This window comes from Larus michahellis, chromosome 17 (genome assembly GCF_964199755.1).
Source record: "Larus michahellis chromosome 17, bLarMic1.1, whole genome shotgun sequence".
Lineage (NCBI taxonomy): Eukaryota > Metazoa > Chordata > Aves > Charadriiformes > Laridae > Larus > Larus michahellis.
In genome coordinates this window covers 5,578,867-5,603,152 of record NC_133912.1, presented here as the reverse complement: position 1 = coordinate 5,603,152, position 24,286 = coordinate 5,578,867, and the positions used below count along the sequence as shown (strand labels likewise).

General features: G+C 49.5%; 1 protein-coding gene across 8 annotated transcripts in view; it reads left to right on the top strand.

Annotated features, from left to right (window-relative positions):
* The first annotated feature begins 212 nt into the window (after nucleotides 1–212).
* Nucleotides 213–24,286, top strand: part of GRIK4 (glutamate ionotropic receptor kainate type subunit 4) — a 205,180-nt gene continuing 181,106 nt past the window's right edge. For 6 of the 8 annotated variants that reach the window (XR_012584065.1, XR_012584064.1, XM_074561102.1 and 3 more), the window contains exon 1: nucleotides 213–386. The gene's annotated coding sequence lies outside the window, so the exon portion shown is untranslated. Of the gene's footprint in view, nucleotides 387–1,975; nucleotides 2,902–5,142; nucleotides 5,230–24,286 lie in introns of those variants that run through there. The other 2 variants (XM_074561103.1, XM_074561104.1) reach the window with 2 other exon arrangements.

Here is a 24,286-nt window from a genome sequence, read left to right as displayed (position 1 = left end):
GGCAGAAGGCACAGCCTTTCCAAGAATCGAATATCCCTCCCGGGAGCGCGCGGTCTGGGCTTGGGAAAACCCGTCACTTCTGTAAGCAATGGGTCCAGTGCCCCACCGCCCCCTCCCCGGCGCCCCGCACCCCAGCTCCCTGCGCTCCCTCCCTCCTGCCTTCGGCCCTCCCTCTGTCCCCAGCCTCCCGCCCCCTCTCCGTCCCCTGCCCTGCCCGCGTCCCTCTGCGCCCCCGCGCCCCCCACCCCCGGCAGCCCCTTCCCGCGGCGCCGTGCCCCGGCAGCCGCCCCCCCGCCCCCTGCAGTTCCCCCGCTCGCCGCCGGGGACCCGCCGCCGCCGGAGCGGGGCCGGAGCAGCCGCGGGCAGAGCCGCCGAGCCCAGCCCAGGTAGGAGCCGCCCGGGGGCCGCGGCGGGGAGGGGGTCGCCCGTCCCCGCGTCCTGCCCCGGGGAGGGAGGGTCGGGCGGGGAGGGGGCGGCGGCGGGTCCCCCCTCCTCGCTCGGAGGCGGCGTCTCCCCCCCACCCCCGGCGGCACCGCTCCGCGGGGGTGCCCCGCGGCATGCTCGCCCCGGCCCCCGGGGGGAGCCGCTGCAGGGCCGGCAGAGGCTGGGAGCCCCGGGCAGGCTCAGCCCCCGGGGGCCAGGTGCGCACCGGAGCCGAAGCCCGCCGGCCTCTGGATGGTCGCCGGCGGCGGCGATGCCCCTCCGCCCGCTCGCAGGGCAGCACTTGCCGGAGGACTTTCCTGCTAGCCCTTTGCGGGGGGGGGTGTCGTTGGCAGCCGCAGTGTTTTTAGCGTAGCGAGAGTTGCAAAATGTCATGCTCCGGGTTTCGGGAGAGCTGAAGTTCAAGGAGTGCGGGGAAAGGGGGGGGACTCTGTATGGCTACAACTCCCATGGATAACCTGGGAGCGATTCCCGGGATGGCTCCAGGATGGGGAAGTGTGCGGTGGACATCCGTGCGGGAGAAGAGGAGCGGGGCTGGCTGGGATGGATGTTCCCCCCGTACTTGCGTGTTGCTGTATTCACAGCCTGCGTGCTACAGTCAGCGGCAGCGAGGAAAATGCTGTTTAGCAGATATTTTTCTCAGGCTTTGGATGGGAAAGAAAAGGCTCATTGTTCTGGAATGCGTTTTAGTGGAGTTGTGCTTGTGAATAATTTGTCTTAAAATGCATGAGGTACTCAGCGTGTGTGGAGACATGCAGGTTTGATGCTGAGACGTTCTCTCCCTTAATGAACATGCGGTGTTGTTTCTGGGCAGTGGGGGAACGCTCCATGCAGAAACCTCTTCCTAGGCCCAACTTTATTCTGTGTTATTTATGCATAAACTATGGCATAGCCTGCAGCTCTGGCAGGGAGCTCTGCATAGGTGAGAGATGCTGCAAGTGCGATTCAGCTCTCGTCATCTATCAGGTTTCTTTCTTTCCTAGCCTTGGTACGCTTGAGACCTCTACGTTGTGACCCTGGGGAAAGTTAACCTAACACACAGGGGTTTTGCTTTGTCTCCCACTCTGCCTCCTTTGCGGCGAGGTGCTGCTTGCTGGAGGCTCCAGAGCTGCGCCCTGCCTCCCTGGAGGCCTTCCGCGAGCAGGAGGTGCTGAGGGTGAGGGAGATGCTCGCCCTGCCACCGCATCCTGGGCAGTGCTCCTATGTTCCTGGGCACCAGCTGCCCTACGCCGTGGCGGGGGGAGATTCCCCCTCTTTACCCCCAGCAGGAACCGGTCCTTTTGTCTCTCTGAGGTGAGACAGCCTTTTCTCCGAGAAGATGTTGAGCAGCCACATCCCGGTGGGACATGCCCACTGCGGTTAGCTGAGAGTGGAGCCTTCCCCGGACAGGGAGCTGAGGGTCTACGGCATCAGGGAGCGAGCGTCCCCATGGAGTCGCTGGTGCTCCTGTAGAGCTGCCGGCAGCAGCCAGCGGCTGCGTGTGCCACCAGCGCCTGGGCGTTAGGACGTGTGTGCTCACAGGTAGGAGGTGGATGTCAACTGTACTCGGTGCTTTTCCGCCGTGCCTTGCTTTCGTCGTCGTTTCGCATAGGGGTAGAAGCGTGCTTGCTGAAAGCAATCTGCAGCGAGGCTCCCACCGTGCCAAGGCATTTTTAAAGTCTCTTGATGCAAGTCTGCCTTAGTATTTATGCATATTAGGCTGTGTATTTGAAGGGAACCATCTGGGTAGCGAAATAGACGGTAAGCGGCTGAACCTTTCCCCGTTGGTTTCTGTTTCAGGGTTGGGCCTGATTAGTGAAGCCAGAAGTTGGGAAAGTTGCTCTGTGGCTCTTTGTGGTTTGCAGGTGCTTCTTTCCCCAGGTCTGGTATAATTTAACACCCTGAGAGGAGAGACTTGTAGCGGGGAGGTGGCGGAGAAGGAGCTGACAGGCTGTGATGAGCAGAAGAAGGGCTATAGTGTCAGCACGGCAAAGGAGAATGCTCTTTTTTTTTTTTTTTTCCCCTTTAAATGGCCATTTCTCTTAACCCTTTGTGGGCTGGCTCCTGTGGGGATGGTGTCTCTGCTCTTGGTGATGGGAACAGGGTGCCTGAAGGAGATGGACCCTGAAATGAAGGACTGTTTGGGGGGCAGGCCAGTGGCTCCCGCAGTGGGAAGGGGAGAGAGCAAGGCTGGAAAGGCACCCTCAGAGGAGTCACCTGTGAAAGGCTGGCTCCAAACCGGGGGCTTAGAGCAGCTGCCTGCAGCTCGGAGAGAGACACAGAGACCGTGCTGCTGCCTGCAAGTTTCTTGCTGGAGATTTCTTTTGCAAGCTGTGCAAGGAAAAGAAGCCAAGGAGTCATGTGGGCTGGCAGAGGCCTAAATACCCAGATGCCAAGGAGCATGCAGTAATCTGTGGGTGAATGGCAAATGATTCGAGGGAGCTGGTCTTCAGAGAGCTCATCAAAGGAACGGCAAGGCAGGTATGTGGAGTGCTGCTTCTAAACTATCTATTCTGAAAGCTAAAGTGTGTCAGGAAATCCCATCTCCACTGTTGCGTGTGTGTGCTCATGCTGATTTTTTGCTTGATGGAAAAGCAGCGAGTGAACTTAAAACTCACCCGGGACTTGGGGCAGACCCTCAGCTAGATGCCAGCTGATTGCACGAGTTCTGGTGGGAGAGCATCTGACTGCAGTGTAGGAGCTCTGCTTTCTGCCACAGCACCTGCTTTGACTGTGTTGGTTTAGATTGCTCTTTCCGTGGGAGAAGCCGCTGGTTCCGCCTGTGCAATAGGGCCAGAGGAGACCCAGGAAAGGCCTTGGGCACTTTGGCTGGACGAGGAGCTGTGTATTTTTACTGGGTGTGTGTGCAGGGCAGGGGGTGCTGGAGCCTGGGTGGGTGGAAGGGTGGGCTTTGGTGTCAGAGGAAGAGGAAGGAGGGGGAAGCAGGGCAGAGGAAGAGCACGGGGTGGCAGAAGTGATAAAGGACTGGGAAGGAGCCAGATGCATGCTTAGACTTGGCTATTGCTGGGCCGTATGGACAGAGAACTCCCTCGTCCCAGAAACTTCATTGTCTCTGAAGATGGTTTCAGCTTTATTCTGTATTTAGTCGGGACTGGGCATGTGCAGGTGGTCAGTGTCTTGCCCTTTTTAAAGGTTTGCTGATGTGCCTGGGTTGTGGGTATTGATTCTCGCTGACGTGGGGGGGAGGTACTCGTGTGCAGCACTTGTTACGGTCAGAATTTCGTGCTTGCAGGCAGGCAGAAGGCGAGACAAAAGTTTCTGGAAGTCTTCTCAGAAATGTTTTTCTGCTCTGGGCAAGAGGCTCCAAGGCAGCGTATACAAGGCTGAGGTACCTGTTAATACTTGCTGTCTGTGAAAGTGGGGCCTAACAAGATGAGAACAGCTCGAAGGGTGTTTCTTAGACTTGAAGGAAGAGTATGGAGAAATCAGTGGGGTATTAGTGACTTCATGATGAAAGCTTTATACAGGAATGGAAAACTTAGCTTTCAGCTTTGTGCAGAAAAGGGACTGTGGTACTACTGCAGAGCTGTTGCTGGGCACAGGAGACTAGAAACTCCAGTTTGTCTGGCTGTACCCTCTCAGGGCAACTGTTAACACTGTTGTGGGGTTTCTGACAAGAAAACTGGGGGACTTGGAGAGATAGAAGAAGTTGTAAAACCTGTGAGGAGGTAATGGAGCAGTGTTAAGGATCCCCATAATAACTTTTCGTCTTATCTGTGGGTCGTGGCTTGGAAGGACAATTTGTGATGTTAATGTGACAGTGCTTTTTGTGTTGTTTCTTCTGGGGCCTGTGCAAGACTCAGCGTGCTACAGGGGATGGGGCCGGCCGTGGCAGTTACTTTCAGTGAAGGTGGAGGAAAATGCAGTGAGGACCAGCTTGAACAGCGTTATTTCCACGTTGGTCAACAGCGAGTGGCTGCTGGGTAGAACAGAGCTGGCAAGCTTCAGGCAGTTCAAAAGCTATCAAGGCAGCAAGCCCAGAAATGTTTCCTGTACCTTAAAATGTTCAACTAGTGTCAGTAGGAGCTAATGTAAATAAAGAAGCGAGCATGGGACTCCTGGGGTACTCTTCAGCCGTACATCTGCGGGTCCTTTACAAGAGAGATGAGAAAGAAGGCTCGGCTGTGATTTATGCAGCTCTGTCGATACCAGCTTCTCTGTATGGCTATGCCGATGAGGAGAGCTGGACACGGGACCTGTCAGCTGCAATGTTGTCCTCTGCTTTGTTTGCTTTGTCTCTGTGGGAGACCTTGCTGGGGCCAGGAAAAGTCTCCTCGTGTCCCTGGGTGCAGCGTGGCATAGGCAGCACTGTGTAGGTGGTGTCTGACACGGATAAGCAACAGCAGGATGCTGAAATGCCTCCAAGGGCAGTGGTAGTGAACAGGGGCTCCTGGAGCCCCAGGAGGTAGGAGGAGCTGTGGCAGAGAGATGAGCTGGCTGGGGTATGAGGGGAGTAATTTCCCTGCACCAGGAAGTTGAGGAAACCCCGATTTGCAGTAAATTAGCAGTGATTGAATTGCTTAAAGAGGAAGTAATGGACCAAAGGCAGAAACCTGGGTGTTGTAAATCAGTGGACTGGGGATGGTTCTTCCTAAGGCCCCTGAAGTAAATAAGGTGTGAAATAGCAGCAGGTGTTAACGTGGAAGGGAGGACTCTTCCTCCTCACTGGAAGTTACCAAGGTAGGAGCCCAGGCGGTCAAAGGGAACTGCCAGAGACAACAGGAGTGGGTTTGCTGTGCAATACCTTTATAGAAATCAAACCTGAGGAAGAGCCAGGACGTTGGGCAGGTGAGTTCCGTTTCTGTTGTGTGCCAGCTGGGAGGGCCTAATTATCACTCAAAGATTTGTATGGGTCTAACCATGGAGGGCGAATCGCCATAGCTTATATGAAGAGGATGGGTGTGCAGTAGGGAAACCTACCTTCCTAATGCTGCTTGCAGTTTGGAAGGCTAGTAGAACTGAAAATGTACCAAGGGACCTAATTTATTTGGATTTTTTCATTAGATCCACCCAAAAGGGACTATTTTAGGAAATGAATAGCAGAATGTGGGCAATAAATAGCTGTAGAGTAAGGGGCAGAGTTCGGTGCCAGCTTTCCTAGTTAAGCTGTAGAAAATAGCAGTGTAGTGGAGGAGTGCTGATTGGAGCATAGATAGGTGATTATGTGAAGGTTCCTCACGCTGAGGCTAGGTTTATTTATTACCTTTAATGGTTTGGAGGTGGAAATGGATCAGAGCTGGGTTACAGAGAGCGAGCGTGCCAACAAAAAGGGTTTGCCTTTGCTGCTAAACACGTGGAATAATTAAGAGACAAGGCTGCTGGATTTGAGCGTGCCAGTGGTTCGGCCGGCATAGCAGCAGTCAGCGTGTAACTTGTACTGGAGCATTACAAGCACATGAAAAAGGAAAAAAACCTGAGCGAGTCTTTCCCTAATGCTGTAGCCCACAGTGCTTCTGTGGGCTTCTACCGCGAGAAGGTGCAGGGGCGTGAAGTGATACGCACAGTTTGCGTGCGCGGTGCCCCGTGGCCGCGTGGGCACGGTGTGGGGGAGCCCCAGGAGATGCCCTGCTCTGGCACAGTGTGGTCCAGGGGCTCTGTGGAGAGTGGCGTCTGGAGTGCCACGGCAGTGACAGTCGGTTCTTCCCAAAGCTTCTCCTGGCAGACCAGGGATTCGTGGCTGCTGGAGCAGGGGCTGAGGGCACCCAGCTGACATCCAGATAGCCTGGCTGGCCTTAAAATGAATCAAGGGCAACTTTGATGAGTCCTGGTGAGCTCCTCCTTGTCTGGTGGGACCTTCCCCCGGATTTTCCAAGGGGGTAGATACCATGTTGCTGATATATCAGGGAAGGAGGAGCCAAGATGTAAACTGTCCATCCACATGGGTGGCCATCCCCAGTGCCTCTCGCCCAGAGGCCAGGGAAGTGTTTATGGTGTTTGAAGGGGAGCGTTACTGTGAAGTGCAGTTTTTGAAGAGGCTGCAGTCTTGCCGAGGCGGGAGGGAGATTAGAGAGCCCAGAGGGTTCGTGTTTCGGCTTGATTGTAAATCCCCGAGCCGGGTCTCAGTCAGGCGGCAGGGTAGCAATATTTATTCTGACCATCCTTTGCATGGGAGCGGCCGCATAATGCAATACCCAAGCAATGTCTCAACTGAGCACCCGGTGAGCCATCCAGCACAAGGGGATTTTCATGTCTGCTGAGATCTCCTGGCTTCAAAGTCTGCAGAATTTATTTGCATCCTTCATGAGAGAGAGCGCCAAGCATAAGTTTTTTTCCCTGAGTCTCTCTGTTCCTCTCCCCCCCCTTCCCCACTGGCTTTTCAGTTTGTTTATTTCGTTAGCTCAGCATCAGCACAATGATGTGGAAATAAAGCAAAGGAGCTTGGTATTGGTCTTATTGCATATGCACAAATGAGAGAAATAGATCATACTGGCAATCCCTAGCTAGGCTACAGTTAATGGAAATTCTTTGGTGACCTTATAAACCCTGCTTTGCAAGGATTTATAATGAGTCTGCAAAAATTCATTCCGGGCACAAACAAGTCATCTGAGGTCTTAGACCCTGTGAGCACAAAGTAATAATAGTACTAATTTCCCACCCACTCAGGCCTGTGCTCGGGTCCTTAAAGATTTTGCTATTTTTAAAAAGCAGGTTTTTCCTTTCTGGGACTGTCATGGTGTGTGTGTCGGGGCGGGGGGGAGGAGGATGGCTGGTGGCGACCAGCTCTCTCTGTGCGGCATCACGCCAGCTCCCCTGCATCGCCTCCCTTGGGAGAGTCACTGTGGTCCTTCCCGCGGCTCGAGCTGAAGCGGTTTACGTCATTAACATTGCAGGCTGATGAACTGTGCGATCGCACCTCAGCTGTTTCAGCAGAAAATCAGCTCTTTCTACATGATCGTGGCTCTGCACCCTTCGCCCCCTTCCTACACGGACATCTGAATCTGATATCCAAGATAGCCTGGGCATGAGCAGGAGGGGATGGATTGTTAAAAATCTCTGCAACATTTTGTTCAGCCTTAATTTTTTTTTTTAACTTTTTGCTGAAAAGCTGAGAGTTTTTGGTTCAGTGACAGAAGTTGACATTTTTTCTGATGAATGTGTTGCATTTTGATGCTGAGGTTTGGGGTTTTTTTTTAGTGGCTCTCTGTCCCTGCTCAGAGACAGAGGGACTGCAGGGCTAGTTGTCACTGATGTTTGGGTCTGTAGTGGGATTCGTGTTGGGCATCAGCCCTGTGCTTTCTCCTTGTAGACTATGATGAAGCAGCAAATTGCGGTGTCCGATAGAGTTGTTCTTAATGTGGCTGGTCATGGGTGAAGCGGCGAGGCTGGGAAGTGTCTGAGCCTGGCTGCAAACATGCCAGTACAGTACAGCTAGTATGCACTTCGTTGAAGCCAACGCTGATCTGCAAACTCTTACACGGGCCAAATCTGCTTTTTTCACCCAAAGGGTTGATCTAAATATATTTTACTCTACCCGTGCTCATCGTTTGCCCTTGCTCTTTTCTTGTTTGGTGTCTGCTTATTTTCCATTTTTGCTCCACCTTGTGTGTGATCTGGTAACATCTGGTGTTAAATGGTTGTATGTGTGCATGGACAGCTTTGAAAGCAGGCTATCACATCTCTTTTTAGACTGAAAAATGTTTGGGGCAGAGACTGTGCTAATGTTCACAGAGCATCTGGTCCTCTCCAGGTCCAATTCATCACTGTCTTGCAGTTTGCATTATTGTTCACACCAAGGGAAAGTGGGTGTGAAGCTGGAATAATAATGTTTCACACTTGCTTTGCATTGTTTTTGATATCCAACAGCACTTTAACCTATCAGAAAAGGCATAAAGAAATTGGGTAGTTGTAACCTGTGTTTTCACCTTCCAAATAACATGTTAATTACCCTTGCTGAGGAAATGACCACTGCGCTCGATCCTGTGTCAATGGCAAGTTTAAAATCAAGATGGGATTTTGAAATTCGAACTTAAGGGTTCAAATCATTACTCAGGATTTAGCGGGTGAGGGCCTGTGTCAGGCAGCAGCGGGGCTCGGTGCAATGGTTCCCTCAACCTTCTCACGCTGAGCAAATCTTCCAAACGTAACTCCAGCAGGGCTGGGCAGCAGGATATAGTCCTGAGTCTGCAGAGGGCCCTGAACAGTATCTCTGTATATATGCCCTGCTTGTTTAAAAAGGGGATGGTGGGAGTACTAGTCATGAAATGTTGGATGTCAACGTTGTAGTTTCTTTAGTGAAACCTAATGGCATAAACATAGAAAGCATTTAATGCTCCATGCTGTATCTGAAGTTTTCTGTTTGGGAAAGGGGGCCTTTTGGTATCGTGGTAGTTGGACTTCCCAAGGGTCTTTAAGGAGACATGTCTTTCGGTGATTTGGACTGACGTGCCTTTTGTTCTGTTCCTGCTGAGTGTTAAATAAGATTTAAGTCTCCTCAGTCACTCTTTAGTTATTGAAGAACATCACAGACAACACAAATGCAAACAAAACTGTCTGGATGTTTGTTTATGCAACAGATCATTAGAAAGTCTGTAGGAAAAAAAATGTTCTGGTCTGTTAGATAATTAATCTGCATTTTAAGAATTGTCTAAAGACATATTTGCAAGCTAGTCCATTGAGCTGCTGCTCATCTAGTCAATAATCCCCATATTTAATGGTCCCTAAGAATGTATTTCCATAATGTGCTGTGAACAGTTGAGAAATCGGCATCTTTTTTGTCTTAAGATGTCAGTGCTTGCACATTTTCTGTGATAAATTTTTTTCCTGACTGTTGGTGAAACTTCCAGACGCATTAGCTTCCAACTGGTAGGGCTGGGGATGAGGAGAGTGAAGGCCTCTTAAAGCAAACCCCTGGGTCCGGAGCCCTTCAAACGCTGGATGAGTTTGCAATTTCTATCTGGCGGCAGATGCCAGTGTCGAGGCGCGAGCCCACAACGTGCTGGCAGCGTCGCCCAACGCGTGGCTGGTGGCTAGCAGCGTGGGAGAGGGGCTTCGCTGGCTCCTTGTCCCTGGGTGTCAGAGAAGCAGGAGCATGTCTTGGGAAGGAGGATCTGAAGGACGTCCCGAGCGACATCTGAAGTGTCGCAGGGGTAGCTCTGCTGGAGTGTGAAACGCTGTCGTCCTCGCGTGGTAGATTGATTCTGGCAGGAGCCTGGGGCACAGACACGCTGGCACTGCTCGGCTCTGACCGATGGAGCTTATTTGGCTCCTGGGAGCTGGCTTTACCACGCACAGTGCGGCGTGGGACCTGCGGTCGTGTCTGGGCAATGCACGCCCTGTTTCTGCCCGGGATCCTGACAGCAATCGCGTTCGCTCAGGGATGGTGGACTGGGCTCTGTGTCTGCAGCAGAACCAGCTCCCTGTGTCATCTCAGCCGAGGTAAGCCCTGTCCCCATGTTGTGACAAATGAGAGGGTTTGAGAAAGGGCGTGAAGTTTTAAGTCAAGTTAGCTTGCATTTATAGTGGGGAAAAAGGGTAAATGTACAGACAGCTCTTGCAGCGTGGCTGGCATGTGATAACTTACTAATCCACATTAACGAGAGCAGGGAGTAAAACCCACACTTCGAGAGAAGAACCCCTGGGAGTCGCCGCATCAAGGTGAGAAGTTGGAGCTTAATTTCATTATCTTATCAATAACTAGCTGGTCTTGTGCCGTGTTGTGAATTCTCAGGAGTGTTAATGCTATCTTTGGCTGTCTAAGCAAAGAAATAATGAATACAAGTAAGAGAAGCATTGTGTGCAGTCATGGTATCTATACCTTAAAAATGGTGTTGGCAAACTGGTGAGAGATAAGAGAAAAGCTACAAGGATGATGCGAGGTCTGTAAAGCATGCTGGAGAGAGAAAGAGAATGAAGCTCAATCTGTTTCTTTTAATAGAGAGAAGGTGAAGGGTGATTTGATTATTGTCTGTAAATACTTAACCAGGGGAAGAGACTTCTGCTGGCCGAAGGTATGAAGGCAGGACATGGTTCTGTGGATGGATGCTCAAGCTAGATAAATTCACATGAGAAAAAGGTGTGTTTTATTTTTGTACAGCTTTATATTTAAGCACAGGAGCAATTACCCAGGACTTGGTACATTTGCTGTTTTTAAATTGAAATGATACATCTTGCAGAGTTCCTTTAGGTCAATTGCAGTCTGTGGAGGCTTGGTGCCGGAAAACTCAGCATGAGTCAGTAACAAGTAAAACAAGATTTTCAAAATGGTCATTATCGTCGCTCAAATCTTTCAGTTACGTCATGAATCTCTTCTTATTTTCTTTTTTCTTTTTTTTTTTTTTTTTTTTTTTTGGCAGGGGCGAGCGATATCCAGCAGGGTTTTGGGCTGTAGTTTAGAAGGATTTGGGTTAGTGTCAGCTGAGCCCATTTCTAGGTCTTGGCCAGAAGCTCAGGCCATAACAGCACAGTGCTGGGGGTCCTAGCACTGTCCCCGTGTCACCCTTGCTGAGTTTTTGTTTTTGAGGGTGCCTCCTTTGCTTAAACAACAATTAAAGAATCCCCTCTGCCCACTGCTGTTACGACAGGAACAGGCAGCATAAGCTTTGTCCAGAAACTGACCTGCTTCTGCTGTGACTTTATAGCTGGGACTGGAAATGTGTTGGCCAGAATTGCTCCTTATGGAGGGCGGAAGGTAGCTAGAAATCTGTGCTTACCACTCTAGGGCACTCGGGACGAATGGAGTCATATATTTACCGTACGAGGCGGGACAGTTCTGTTCTTTGGACAATGATGCAGAGTCCTGGAGTTTCCCGTGCACTAAATTTCAAAACAGTTCTTTGGCCTGTCTTCCCTCCCCAACTGACTTCTCCAGCAAGCTTCCCCCTCTTCCACTGCTTTCCTTCCATCTGAGAAAGCTGGTGTTCGGATGTGCTCAGGGCGGCTGAGGGGGTTCTGCTGTCATCAGACCCACTTTCCTCTTACTCTTCCATGGAACACACCAACCTTCAAAGCCGCCAGCGTACGCCTGCAACAGAAACAAAGGATGCTGCAACCACAAATCCCTTGTGCTACCACCTGAGACATGTTCAGCAAACTCAGGGAGAGAGATTAAGAGGCATCATTACCATTCAGTCGGTGGCTGGCGTGTTAATTAGGGCACACGGTATGCTCAGGAAGGTTACTCTCACCCAATACCTAGCTCCTCACCAACTGTAAAGCCGCAAAGCAAGGCAGAAGCGGGAAAGGAGCAATAGCAAGAAATTGCAGTGACATGTTGCGCCTTGGAATGAAGTGTGTTTCACAAGTGACTGTGGCGGGGGATGGCCGAGGCTGTGTCTCCAGCCTGTTGAGCCAGTGCCCTCTTGAAGGACTGCGCTGCCTCTCCCTTCTGGATGGAAGGAGTTGCCAAGTGGTCACGCTGCAGCCTTGTCTTGTCTCCTTCCACCCCTTTGACTCATCTCTTTGCAGAATCGAAGGGTATTTCCTTTCAGATGGCGGCATCTGAGTTTTTTTTCTTTCAATGTTTGATGTTGGTGCATTGAAGAAAATTGAATTAGGGTTGTATTGGTACGAGGGAGAGATTACCATTTGCAAAAACACATTTTGCTTAAGTTAGTAATATTGTAACTGTTAATTGAGTGTTCATTGATTGTCTGTCACTACCTTGATGTAATCTGTTATTCTCCTTTCAGGCGGACGGCCTACCAGTGATTAAATGGTGTAGCTGCTCTTGCACCACTTAGCTGTCTTGACCGTTCGCTTTTTCTCTCCCAGTGATTCCATTTTACCGGCGGTATAATTGGCATCATCTCCTCCTCTTTGGAGTGATCTCAGCCTGCATGCCATCCTAGTTCTCTCCCAAGTGCCTTTAACGCACCTAATACTTCAGGGTTTTTAAGTGGCCCGAGACAAGAATTTAAGCAGGGGATGCATTTGGACTCAAGAGTCCAAGAGCTGTTGTCTGCCTGGATTTAGGGGCCAAATTTCCCCAGAAATTGCTTCATTCATTAGAGGTTCTTTGTTGCTGAATGTTCAATTATGGAAGCGGATAGTGTTTTATGGGAATGGCGGCGGGAAGAAAACCCAAACCCTGGCTCTCTTATGGTGTCTTTCACATAAACGGCTCCCTAGCCAGGTAGTGGTGGGCAAGTTGTTTGGGGTAACTGCTATGTAACAATGAGGCTGTGTGTGTGCTCATGGAATGCTTTTCCCTGGAGACTCGCCGAAGCCTTTTCCAGCGCTTGAGGCTCCCTGGGGAGGCGGTGAGCGTACAGGTGTGGATGGGTTCCTGTGCGGGGTGCGCACGCCGGTGAGCGCAGGCAAGGGCTGGCACAGCGGGAGAGTGGGAGGGTTTGATGTAGCACCCGGATCCACAAGTCCTCGAGTCCTCCAGGTGCTTCTGTAGCACAAGTCAAGGAGCTGGCAGCATGTTCCGCTAATCCCCTGCACTAAAGGATGCTCCTCTTCCGTATCCACCGTCTGATTCAACGTGTCCAAAGTAATTGCGTTTTTTCTCAAAGAATGAGACTCGTGACACAACTTGGTGTGGTTTTGCATATTCAATTATTTCTTCTCTGCCAGATTTTGCAGGAAATCTTTAAGATTTGCAGTGGGCTTTCCCAAAACTGTGGACTGGTCTTTAAGATCTTTCTGCTGTTTGTTTGGTGGACTTGAGCACTTTTGAAAGATCAATTAACCCTAGGTGAGACACTTTGATTGAACATTTATATAGGGTAGAGGGAAATTAATATTCTTTCTGCTATTCTGAGTATGTTTAAACTTCTGCTTTTGGCTTGTCTGACTTGGAATATCTTCTAACTAGTACAAATGATAGAACAATTTATTTTAGATGATGAGTTATGAGAATATTGCTCATACACCCAGAACACGACATTTTCAATCACATCTTCATTGCACTGGTAAGAAAAAAATGATCTTTGTTTCTTGACATGTTTATCCTTTGGAGACTGAGTCAATTATCATATTGTATAAGAGTTCATGCTATAGCTCTTAGGTCTCTGGAAACATCATCGTGGCAAGAGGAAAATCCTGCAGGGTTTATTCCAGCTGCTACAAAATTGGAAGGATAGCACAAGTTAAGACATATCTACAGGTGGCATTCAGGAATAGGAAAATGACTTAATAAAGGCGTGGTGTTAAAATATGTAAGCTAGAGCCCATTAAGTTCTATGGAAAAGCCGTCACGGGGAAGGACATTTGTCCTCTAATACTTTTTTGGTTTAACCTGCTTTAATTTCATGAGTATAGCCATGTAGACAAAATCTTAGAGGGACTGGGGATTACCTGGTCAGGCTCTCTGCTGTTTTATTACTGCACTATTAGTGTCAGTCCCCCTGGTAGCAGCCGTGCGTCTGGCCACCCTGGGCTGCTGGGGACTTTGTCATAGATCCCAAGCAAAGGATATTTTGCTGCTGGGTGGTCCTGAGAGTTCCTGTGTGCTCCCTGACTGCTTTCACTCTCTCTCCGGCTCCAAAGTTGGGGTGCAGGTAAGTTTTCCCCTTGCGGTGTGTCTGGGCTGGCAGAGCAGCATCCTCCTGACACCTTCTTTCAACTGTTCTGCAGACACAAGGAAGGAAAGGGGACTCCTTACAGGACCGTAGGCTCCTAAATCCCTCATCATAGTGAAGTTTCTTCAGCTTCTCTTTCCATTGCAGGGAACTTTTGGCTCCCTCTTTGTGGTCTTCCTCCAGAGGCTGCAGGGCAGGGAGAGATGTTGGGAAACGATGCGAAGTGACTGTTCAGCTGGGACATCCACATCGCTGTCTTTCACTGCTGCGCGATGATGAGCTTGGTCAGCCCGAGTATTCATTGGTGGCCTCTGAGAATGGCTCCTTGTATGAGATAACCTGGAGTGCAGAATGTGAGTGCTGCTGCCACTTCCCAAAAAGGCCCTGAAAAAGCAAATCGGCTTAGAAATGAGCATGTTTATGTCCTGAGGGCAGGCTGTGCCAGGACTGTGGCTGTGCTGGGCTCGGGTGGCCTGAGGAAGGGGAAGGCAGAAACGGCAGTGTGTGTGCACGGCGAGCTTGGCAAGACTGGGTATGTACGTGCGGCAGGGGGCTTAAAGCTCCAAAGAGAAATCAGTGACATCTTTATTTTATTTTATTATTAAATTTGCCTATTCAGTTTTTGGCAGTGTGCAGCTTTAAACTTTTCAGGGCCACAAGAACCAGAAACTTGCTTTCCATCGGCCTGCTAAAATGAAGGTGGAGATTCTCTTGCAAACTCTTGAGCTGGGGATACAGGGCTTTTAGCCATAGATCAGAAATCGTGAGCTGAATGATCAAATCAGTTTTGGCTTAAAGCTCTTTATAGCCCTTAGCTGAGGTAATTGATGGAATTTGTGCATTGCTAGCAGTAGTCTGCAGGGTTCATCCTGCTGCCAATTACATCAGTTTGAGTTGTTCTCCTCTCCGTGCTGGTAGATTTGCCGGTTGTTTGGTGGGGGGCACTGTACGGGAAAGCTTCTCCTCACTCCTCTCTGCATGCAGAGCATGGACAAGACTGTGCTCCTGGAAAGTGGCAGATAAAGATGGGTCGATGCTACAGGAGGTGGAAATGCTGTGCTGAAACTACAACTCAAAGCAGTTTTCTCCTTGACTGTATGTTGAGCAAATTCCCAGTCACAGCAACAAAAATATCTGAGTCCCATTTGCAGACAGTGGTGTTAATACAGTGCAGCTGATATGCTCCATTTGCTTGCATAAATGCAGCTTTTAAAGCTGTCACATATGCTAGATGGAGCCACTACCCCTCACCTGCTTCTTCTTGGAATGGCAGTGTTTAGCAGGGATTCCCAAGACGATGGAGACGATGGTTGTATCTATGCGTTTGTGCATATGTCAGGACTAGAAACCCACCATTTCCAAGCTGGTGTGTATAGCAACACTTCAGATGAAATGCTCGAAATGCAGTTATACAGATGGAATTTTTGAGCTAGATACCTTGGCTCAAGCGTCCCTGTTTCTGCAGCTTTGTTTACGTGGAGGTTTTGTGCTGGCTTTTGATTTTTCCCATTATTGAGGTTGTTATGTTTTTATAGTGTTGCATTACTCATTGGTTCCTTTTATTCCTTTCAAGTTTGCCAGCCATGACTAATAAAGAGTTTTGCTGCAGCCCTTTTATGGAGCGGAGGCTCAAGCTGGGTTAAGGGGCACCTTTTCCTTTCCCACCACCAAAATTTCGTACTTCAGTGCATTCAGTGTGGGAAGCTGCAAGCTGGCTGGTTGTGACTCCTTTCTCCCCTCACAGCCAGCCCAGGAGGGGATGGTTCAGGAGCGCTGGTGTGGTGTCTCCAGTTTGGATGTGGCACGCTGTGGGCTGGTCTTTCTGGTCATAGTGCATCCCCTGGTAAAGTAAAAAATGTCCTGCCTTTAGACGAGGGGATTGTCCTTGTCCCTTTTCTTCAAAAAGGCATTGCGGGAGGATGAAGTGATCTACCTGTGACAAAATGAAAAACCCTGGGGCAGAACTGAGGGTTGAACACGCATCTCCTGACCTGTCAAAATTAGCCCCACTCATCCCACAAACCTGCAATGCTACTTCCCAACCGCCTGCTGTAAACATGAAGTCACCGCTCTGAAATTAAATTTTTGTGCATGTTCCTTCTGCCAGCCTTTGGCTAATTTTATTTCATTTTTTCCCCTGTACCTCCTTCTCTCTCTGTCACACATAGCCTTGTCTAACAAGAACTGCATAATAGACTTTTAAAGGCCATTTAATGATGCAAACTTAAAAGTGCAGAGAAGGCATGGTGAGACAAAGCGGAGGAGCTTGCACAGGGCCAGGGAAGATAGCGGGCTGCTATCTAATCTCTAAGAGCCTCCTGTAGTGCAGGTGAGTGCAGGAGGGTCCCCTGGGAGCAGGTGGTAAATGGTGCCCCGGAGGGCTGTGATTACCGCTTTGCACGTGCAGTGTGCTCCTCCTGGGTGGCCCCCTGTGCATCCATTCTGTATTCTGTCTTCTTAAACTTGCTTGTAATTAGGAGGGCTGCGGTTGTCACAAGCATCCCAGAGAGCAGGAGCTCTGCTGCTTTTCAATGCCAAGGCGTGCTGATAAACGTGGAGCCAAGTGTTTACAGAACGAAGAGCCTTGGGGGTGGGAAAAAGCAGGAATGTCTGCAGGTAGGGCTCGGTTGTGTACAAAGGCGAGTTCCTGGGTGTTGTTGTGAAACCCTGGATCTAGGTAGAGAAGTGACATCCCAGAAGAAGCTTGCTGGATCCGAGTGACCTTCTCACTGACTGTAAATGCCTTCTGTCTGCCTGTTGTCTGTCTCGCTATCTGCTTCATGCACACCGGCTCGAGCAGCCAAATTAAATGACCTAACCCTGAGTGAGATGGGCTACGACAGTACAGGGCTGAGCAAAGCCAGAGTCTCTCTACGTAAAGACTTTAGCTTTGGTGGACACCAGGAAGATCCCTTTCACCGCTTCGATTCTGCTGTAGCACCAGCCTGGTTAGAGGTAGCGGCCAAGCATGGCCCGGCTGGGGAATCTCTGAACCCTGCTGGACGCTGGCCCTCAGCAGGCAAACCTAAGCCCTGCTTCTTGCCCTTTCTCTCCTCTTTGTGCAAGCAGTCCCTGAAGTCCCAGTCCAGAAAAGTGCGTGAGTGGGTGAGTTCAGGTGCTGTGCTTTGACTATCTTTTCTAAACGGGGAAGGTCTTTTGAACATGACGTGAATCCATGAGCTCGTGAATCCATGAGCTTTTCTGGGCAGCAGCTGTCCTGTACCTGTAGAGCACCTAAAACCAGAGAGCTCTGAGCACCAGCGAGGGACTCTGGTTGCATGGGATCCCACTGCGAAGGATTAAACGGTTGGAAAAAACTGAATCCAGTTTTAAAAAAACATCTATGAGGTTCAGTTTTGTAATGATAGGCAGGCTGGGTTCACCTGTGGTATGCTTTGGGGTCATGGCATTTTAGGATCTTGACAGTGTTAGGAACCGCAAGCGGACACTATTTGAGTGGTCTTTCACTCCATCTTCAAAGTGAAATGATATATATGTTCATAAAAGATGTTTTCTTTGTGACAATTTGGATGCTTATAAGCCTATGTTACCCTTCTTAACTGTGAATAATTTGGGATGTGGAAACAGGTAGCTTTGGACAAGCATGCATTACTTAATTTCTATTAAAAATTTCAAATACACTTCCTATACTTACACAAAAAAAAAGGCAGTGGAAAACAGATTGAGATGACTCTTTTTTAATTGAAGGAAGCTGTTGACTTGTGTACTTGGATGTTCCCACTGAGATGACTAGCTTTTGAGTTTTAATTCACTGCACATTTTTTGTTCACTTTTTTCCCATATTGTCTCACTGAACTTTGCCCTGTGGGTGGAACTAGTGTTAGCCTTGTTAGAGCATCTAAAACTTCTAATTATTGGAGACATGGCTTTCAGTGGATGAGAATTATCAAGTCAGCTGCTGTGTATGTGTTGGCTGTTTTTCTTTTTTCCTAGGTGTAGATGTATCTATTTAATTTAAACAACAGGGAGCGTATAAGCGTGGCTTGATTGGGGTGTCTGCATTACCAGCCTAGTCTAACAGAGCGAGGTGTACTTGTGTGTGTATGTCTTCATGTCGTGTATCCACTCCTGGCCAAGGGAGCTCAGAATTGTTTTGTATTTGGGGTATTGTTATTTTGAAACTGAAATGAAGTAACATGGAATTTTATTTTAAAAAGCACAGGGTAACGTGGAGCCGCCGGCAGCAGTTAGTGAATACGAAAAGGCAGCAGTACTAATGATGGCAGGGAAAAGTTCTTTATGGGATCTGGGAGCAAAAGGTAGGGAACAAATGGATACAGCCTGCAGAGCACAGGACGGAATTCATCAGGGAAACGGGGCTTGCAAATAATTGCATATGCAGTTGTTAAACTTCTCAGGTGATTAGTTAGGGCCTGCTGTCCCATCCTTCTTGGGCGAAGTGCCTGTAAGAAGGAAAAAAAAGGTTGCATGAACTAAAGGGAGATAAAGAAGCGACACAAAGGGTGTAACAGCATTATAGAGTAGTCTGTAAGAATGAAAAAGAGGAGGAAAGTATTGTAATGGAGGCATCTATCTGGATTCTAGCTATTTGCAGTCAAGCAGTTACTGGTGAGATGCTTAGTGTAAGTGTGTGAAAGCAAGCCTCCGGCACATGAAACGGGGAGGACAGTTAGCTGCCTTGTTTTCCTTTGCCGTCTGCCTGTGAAGATGGTAAGGTAGTGAGTCCCGTGGTCCTTGCGGTGTCGGGTGGGAAAGCTGGGCAGTAGAAGACAGGACTGACTGATTTAGGAGCTGGTGGGTGTCTTCCCTGTCCTTAAAGCATGGCACAGCGATGGAGGCTGCAGCAAATGAGCAGGATGAGCTGAACGACAGCCTTCAATGGGGGCTGATGGGGAAGGGCAAGGACCACGGGCTGCCTTTGGGTGGGTCAGTGCCATTTCTTCGCGGATGAGATGCAGACAGCTGCCTTCATCACACATCGCTTCTTTCGTGGTCTCTGGGGAAATGGGAAGGATGGCTCTGTGCAGGACCAAACTGGCAAAGCCGGCTCTGGCTGTGGGCTGGAGTACATCCCGGGTGGGCAGAGTCGCATCCCTTTCAGAGTGGAATGCCGAGGAGGAAGAAGGGAGTGTAGAGCTGGGTCAACAAGGAAAACCCCTGTGCGTAAGGAGGAGCTGGGGGCAGAGAGGCTGCTCAGCAATTCTCCTTCAGCAACAGGTGTGAGGTTGTGCCCATCTCATTTGCATTGTGGTTAATCAGAGAGCTTTGCTTCTCCTTTCATTGGCTTCCCAGCATGCTCCGATTTCCCCCCCCCCCCCCATCTATTACTTTGTTTAAAAACTAGTTTGTGTTGCCTTGGCCCTCATTGGCGGTTGCTAGGTCCCAGCGATCTGGCACGGCACTGCTTTCCTCTCCTTCTGGTTTCCCAAGGCCACAAGCCAATGTTTCAAAGTTGGGAGCCCGAGGCTGAACTCCAACGTCTGCAGTTAAAGCACGAAAATAACCCTTCGGCTGTTGCGTCTCTGAAGGTAATTAGCTGGTCGGAAACAGAAACTGATTCTTTGGGTGCCCAAATCTGAGTACTGGGCTCTGCCTGCTCTGTGGCCAGCACGTAAGGGAAAATCAGGCCAGAGCCTTTAGAAAGTGGCTGTTTCTAGTGGTTTCCATTTTAGTTGCCAGTATGAGACTCCAATACACAGAACTCCTGTTTGTGCTGTTGCTTTAGCCATGCCATATGCATAGGCTTGGATGGTGATACAATGACAGCAAATTTCTGAGCTGGGCTTGCAGAGGGCAGTTCAGATAAGATGGTCCATCAATTCTGTTCTGTAATGTTTGATTTATTAAAGCATGGAAACCTGCGGCCATCTCGGCACTGAACACATGCCCACAGGAATCAGAGAGAAACACTCTCAAAGAAAGGGAATGAACTCTTCTCAACGGCATAAATTGCAGCAAGAAAAATTGAGGCTGGACATCAGGAAACATTGTTGAACAGTAAAAATAGTGAAGCACTAAAATAGATTGCTAAGGGAGTTTGCAGAGTATCTGTCACCGGAGATTTTAAAGAACAGATTAGACAAATGGCTTGGAAGGATTGAGCTTGTTGGATAGACGGGGGGACTAACAGAGCTCTTCATTTACTCCCTGGTTCCCATGGTGCCTTCATCGGGGCCAGGGCAGAGGGTGCGTTTCTCCCCGAGCCTGGCTGAGGCTGTACCAAGAGCACTTCACTTAACCTCTGCTGGGCAGGGTCTGGTCCTGGGGCATGCAGACCCCTGGAGGTGGGGAATTTGGGGTTTCCCTTGCACTTTCTTAGCACCGTATTTTTCCCTTTCTGACTGCAGAGGCGTCTGTGACAGGTATTGACAATAATACACGAGCAGCAGTTCTGGGCTACTACAAACTTAGGTTTAATTCACAGCTCCGTCACAGACCTCCCGTGCAACCTTGGGCAAGTCATATTAACCTCTTGGACATGGGCCAAATTAAGCAACAAGTAGAGGCATCCATGTTAGGGACTTGAGATGAGTTGTGTTCTTTTACAGTTAAGGGATGATTGAGATAGTGATGATTAAGTGGAAAAGATCTCGACTTGTGTCCCATGATTTCTGAGAACGAAAGCAGGGCCAAACTTCACAGTAATAAACCTGTTTTCCTCTGTATCCAGGCCTCCGCACCCCTTCTTGTGCATGCTGGGAGTGGTTCTGCTCCCCATGGTGTGCAGTCCTTTCTTTCAAGCGGGTTTTATGTAAATTGGGATGGGCGTTATATGAAAACGTTGTATCTCAAGACTCTCAAGACTTTCAGGATCCCTGGAAGGAAAAAACCCCATGCATTTGGAAAATTAAGTATTTCTGTCAAGAGCATGATAAATCTTCTGCTGTTTAGAAAGGTGAGAGATTAAAATTGCAAAACAGGCAGCCAGGGAGCAAGTCAGCGTGCGTGGCAGGGTTGGCTGGGTCGCCTGACTTCAGAGAGAGACTGGGAGGGAATCAGCAGAGAGACAGAGCTCGTTCGTATTCAGAGAACTGGAGGAGCCCTGGTGTGGAGGGCTGTGGTCTTTGTTTGCATGTTCAGGGTAACAGCAAGCTCTTACCGGGCAATGCTGAGCCTGCTTGTGTCTATAGTTATTTGGCTTACTGATGAGTGTTTTCCCTTGTCTTTGTAGTGCTGTGATATGGGAGTGCTGAGAAGATGGTGGGGGGGGCGCATATATTTGTGTGCTTTCACTGTGTGTTTTAATCTACAAAATCTCTACAAAGATAAATTGTGGGGTGTGCTGAATAGTAGATTACCGATGAATAACCAATTTACAAATATATAAGCATGGGGAGAGGGAAAAGAGAGAAACGCATGGGTTGCCTGATGATCTGCTAAGCACTGGAGTATACCGTAGAGCTGAAGGTTCAGATGTGCGATGGGGTAACTTCTGACTTGTCCTCCCTTTAAAAGGAAAATCACAGGGTGTTTTATTTGATCTGGAGAGACTGCATTCTCTGTCTTAGCAGGCTGTGTTAGCACTCTCAATGTACAAAGCACAAATTATGTCCTCCCTGTGTAAGAAAACCACTTCTGTTCAGCCTTTGCTGGTCTGTTGGATCCCTAAGGCCAGGTTTTTGCTATATAAAGCAGAAGACATCGTTGCGTTTTATTTCAGACTGAAGTACATTCTCGGAGGGATAGCTGACGCATTAACCTGTCAAGCATCCTTTCTGTGGTCGTGTTCGGTTGTATGTCCAGGCCCTCAAATGGGGAAGAACCTTTGAAAAACCTGGATTATAATCTCTGGGACTGCAGCGAGGGCTAGACAGGTGATTTGGTCAGGTCAGAGACCCTGGTCTGAGGCGTGAAGCTCTGGCTGGGTCCAAAGGGTGGGCTCGGAGCAGGGTGGCAAAGTGGCAGCATGGTATCCCCATTTCACAGGGGGGTGGAGCGGCTGGTCCGGAGTCACTTGAGGACATCTCCAGCAGATGCCAGGAGCTGATTCCCCATCTCCAGGGGCTTCTCCCTTCTCCCACTCGGCGGGAGCTTTGGGGCCCGAGCTGACCCCGCAGAGGGGCTGGGGGACCCCTTACCCATCCCCCCAGCCCTCCGCAGGGTGGTGGCAAGCGGGGTGCCAGGCAGCAACCCCTTCCCTCCCCTGCAGTGTGGCCCTGGCAGCTCCAGCGCCTCCGTTACTCCGGCAACAAACTGCGATCAGACAGCACCAAGCAGCTGAATTCAGCCCCTTGTTCCAGGAAAAAAATGCTCTCATTGAAGGCGAGCCGGAGCAAAACTCTCCTGCCTTCATTCTGCTGAATGACACCACCATCCATTCGTGCGCTTATTAGTGTGTGCGTGTGCGGTGGGGAGCGTGGGAGGAGGCGTCCTGCAGAGAGGGAGCCATCGGGGCCACCAAGTCGCTCGCCTCGTGCCATGTCCCTGGTATTTGGAGGTGGCGGAGCCCCGGGGGATGCAGAAAGGAGATGCAGGCTGGGGGTTAGAGTGCAAGAGAGCCCAGGGATGAACAGAGTGGGGAGATGCTGGGTAGAGGTAAGAGCAGGAAGACCCGCTTGGCAGCACAGGGACCTGTCACCGAGGGCTCGACGTAAGAGGGAGGTGGAAATTCCGCCCTCATCCCGCCAGAATAAAAAAGTCTTGCAAAGCCTTTCTCTCTCTCTGCTTGTTTGTCAGCTTACAGCGGTAACAAAGGAATTTGTGGCACCAGGGATGTGCTGCTTCTCTGGGATCGAGGGAGCTGCCCGGAATGATAATTGGGTCCTTGTTCATTTTTTTTTTTTAAGAAGCTAACAGGCTACTGCACAAAGTAATTAACTGGACAGATGGATACAGTAGAATTTGTGAATGTCGACAGCAACAATAAGGCACCTTTTTTTTTTTTTTTTTTTTTTTTAATGGCCTTGTGTCAGCAGAAGGGCTCCAAGTTGGGGCTAGCTTTCAGGGAAGCAGCTAGAGTAAATGAGACTTTAAAAAATTAATAATCTTGATAGCTGCATATGATGCAGGTGTCTGGTCGTGGCTGCATGGATAGCCAAAAGATGGAGGGGAGAGCAAAAAGGCCAGGATTTCAGTATAGCTCCTTGCTTGTGTGTGTATTTTGTTTTGTCTATGCAGAGCATCCCCTCTTTGTGCGTGTTAAGGGCTAGTTTCTCACCAAATGTGTAAGAAGACTGAAAAAATATGGTTGCTGCAGTACCAAGCCCAACCATGTGTTTTTCAGATTGTTACCTATACTCTGGGGCTGTCGGATCTATTTCAAGGTGTCTGTAACTGGTGATCAAAATGCTTATTTTGCTCCTGCCTGTAGTGTTTGGTTAAAGAGCGAAGGCGCGTTTCTCCCACGCTTGTGAACCAGTCCTTTCAAATGTCTGGGTCTTTCCTGTACAACCTCAGTCTTTTCAGTCCTTGCCATTTTCTGGTTTCTCAGGGCAGTGAGCTCCACAGGTTTAATTATGTGTGGGGTGTTCATTACTTTGTGTTGGAGAAGTGCTGGTCACTTCCTACAGCAGCCACCTCCCAGTTGATGGCCTGGGATATGACATAAAATACAAAGTGGAGGGCAAGCTCAGGGAGAGCTTGCTTGGGCACCACTAGACCGTGCTGCACTGTGCAATTAGCCTGACTTAAACAAGAGCAGAGTACTGGTGTTGGTTTGTAACAGCTTATTGGCTCTCATGCTCGCATCGGTCCATCCAGCAAGACTTGGAGGATGTTGCCCTCCAGCATCAGCATCCCAGGAGATGTGTTGTAAGTTCGGCGAGAAGCCCGTTTTCCCTGACAGCTCAGTGTATATTATAAGAACATCCATCCTCCAGATGAAATATTGTGGACACGGGAAGAAACTTGTTGCAAATGTGTCCCTGTCAATACAGCCAGCAAACAGGTTTTCAGGCTGGCTGGCAGCTCCAGCCCCGTTCCCACACGCCAGTGGTTGTGGCTCGGTCTGTGGCTCTGGCGTCAACCGGCGATGGAGCGTCCCTGTGCCTGGGGGAACGGTTTGGTTTTGGGGGTTTGTTTGCGTATTTGTTTGTTTTTAGCAGCATAAATGCATGCTCTCATTAGGGCTGGAGTAGTGTGGTTTATGGCATGGGGGTTATGGTAACGTCACAGTAAGCGCAAAGTTGCCACAAAGATTTTGATGCTGCAACCCAAGGAGAACATCTCCGTTGGCATCTACAGACTTCCTTTTCTTTAATTAGCAGGCAAGAATGGGGACAAGTTGCACTGACTGCGTACGTGGGAGCATATGGGGAAAGAAACTGCGAAAAACTGGTGTTGTATTAGTGTGGCAAACGTCATTAGGGAGAGAGGGCAAGTGAAACGTTAAGAGGCGAGTGGTGTGAATTTGTGACGACCCTGCCTGGCTGAAACGCCCCTCACTGGCAAAGGGACTGTAA